Consider the following 2,500-nt stretch of genomic DNA (forward strand, 5'->3'; position numbering starts at 1 on the left):
CTGAAACGCGCCACCGGTTGTTAAAGGGCTGGGGATTGTGTCTGGGGTATGACACTTAGGGTATGTATTTATATTAGGGTTGAATGTCTGAAAGCTACAAAATGATGTCGTTTTATTTGACGAAGAAATGAGCGCCGTGTGCGTGCGTGCGTGTGTGTGTGTGTTCGCGCTCCAAAATGGTATTCAGAAATACTAAATGTGTTACCCGACAAACAGATGTAAACATGTTGAATATTTACTCCTGACAAGTCACTTACGCCAGACGTTCACAGTTTGCATAATTTATTTGCATTTTGAACAGATTTGTATTAAGATGCTGCTGAAGTGTGTCCTCCCTGAATCAGAAGTCCAGTCTTTAGCCATGTTTAACAGTCTGCCCTTACGGAGACAAATTATCATTAGGCCTATTCCTTTTTTTTTTTCTCCGATAGAGAGACAGACGTGGTATTTGTTCCCATTAGGAAGATGTATCCTGTTTACCGTTTTGGACGGGAGCGTCTTGCCAGTTTTAGGACGCTCCTTGAAGCAGAACAAACACATTCTGCTCTGATGTGCTTAACCGAATTTAGCGAGCCATTATAGGGAATGAAATAAGTAAAGATAAAGGTCATTTGGAAAATAATGCAGAAAGGCTGGTCTGGAAAGGTTAAGTATGCGGCCATCGAAGCTGCCGCGACGCTAACGAGGACGCGTCTCCTCGGCATAGCGCTCGGCATAGCGCTTCTGACGGAGCCGCGTGTCGCTATCCTTCTTAGTGAGAGGGACATCTTTACAGCTGGTTAGATTCCCTTAACAGGACAGAACACTGCACAATGGATTAGATGTGTTTTTTAGCCCTGGGCTGATGTTTTGTTAAATTAATGTGTTTTCTCCCCCCTTTCTTTGTGGAGGAAATAGGCAAAACACACTCACACATGGAATGACACAAACACACCCACACAAACAACATGACTAAACCATACCAATAAGACAGCAACTATCACCTTGAGGTGCACCCAGATTAGAAGAGAAACACATCTCAGTGTTTCACCTGAAAGAAACCTTTATAAAAACTAGAGTTTTGAAAGAAACAACATTCAATCAGGGCTCTTTAATTTTATGCTTATTCATGATCTGCAGTGCTCAGCTATCTGGAGACAGTGTGCAACAGTGCATCTAATCCACAGCACTGAAGACTTAGCAATATGACACAAACGTGATTTTCGATATCAGATTTACACTTCCAATTATGCCTGGTGTACACTTTGGGAGAGAGAAGTGTGGAGTGCATGTGTGGTCCGTCCGGTTCAAGGGAACGTGGAACGTATGGTTGTAGTTACTGATGGAATGGGCCTTCTTCTCTCAGGGTGTTCTCCTACCTGGACTCTCTGTCTTCTGTCTCTGTCTCTGTCTCTCTGTCTCTGTCTCTGTCTCTTCTCTCCTCTCTCTCTCTTCTCTCTCTCTCTCTCTCTCTCTCTCTGTCTCTTCGTCTCTCTCTTCTCTCTCTCTCTCTCTCTCTCTCTCTCTCTCTCTTCTCTCTCTCTCTCTCTCTCTCTCTCCTCTCTCTCGTCTCTCTCTCTCTCTCTCTCTCTCTCTCTCTCTCATCTCTCTCTCTCCTCTCTCTCTCTCCTCTCTCTCTCCTCTCTCTCCTCTCTCTCTCTCTCTCTCTCTCTCTCTGTCTCTCTCTCTCTCTCTCTCTATGATCTAATAGGGCCCAAGATGAGAAGCAGCCAGACAGGGTCCCTACTGGCCCCTTCTTTATTGGTCTCTGAACCTGGTTGGGGGGGAGGGGCGCTTATTATCAAACCCTCCTCTTTTAATCAAAATAATGAATAAAACAAACAAACAGTAGTGGGAGGCAGGACCCGGACCAGACTTACGCAGCACATTCAGTCTGGGTGGGGTAAACAGGCCCTTAAACTGGCCACAGAGAATACACCGTAAACTGCATACAGCCAACTGGTTCCCTGACTCGAGCTACAGATGATCTAGTCTGAAATTTGATCTTATTGAGGATCAGTCTAATGTCTACCAGGAAGTACGCACCCCTCCAGTCCCTCGCCACGCAGACCAACGGTAACCTGCGGAGGCTCTGCTGGCCGGCCCTGTTCCTCCACGACGGCCCAGAGTCCCCGCAGCGCACTCCCCGCCCGCCCGCCCGCCTCTGCTCTTTGTCCCAAAGGGAGACCCCCCCCCCCCCCCCCCCCCCCCCACCCCCCCCCGGCTCGGAGGAGATGTTCCCGTCTGAGCCGCGTGGAGAGCTAATGGAGCGCCGGGTGGGATTTAGGAGGCGCGCGGCGAGGGGCGAGATGAGTTAATGAGTGATTAACATCAGCAATTAAAGATGAAGAGGAAGGGGGGCGAGGAGGAGAAGGCGGTAATTAAAATATCAGTCCTTTCTTTGTCAGAAGTGCCTGTGTCCATCTCTATTGTGCACTTATTAAAACGGGTAAAGTGAGTGAGAGAGGGGGGGGGGAGAGAGAAAGCGAGCGAGCGGGAGGGAGAGGGAGTAGAATAAGAT

The sequence above is a fragment of the Osmerus mordax genome, chromosome 6, assembly GCF_038355195.1.
Source record: "Osmerus mordax isolate fOsmMor3 chromosome 6, fOsmMor3.pri, whole genome shotgun sequence".
Taxonomy (NCBI): domain Eukaryota; kingdom Metazoa; phylum Chordata; class Actinopteri; order Osmeriformes; family Osmeridae; genus Osmerus; species Osmerus mordax.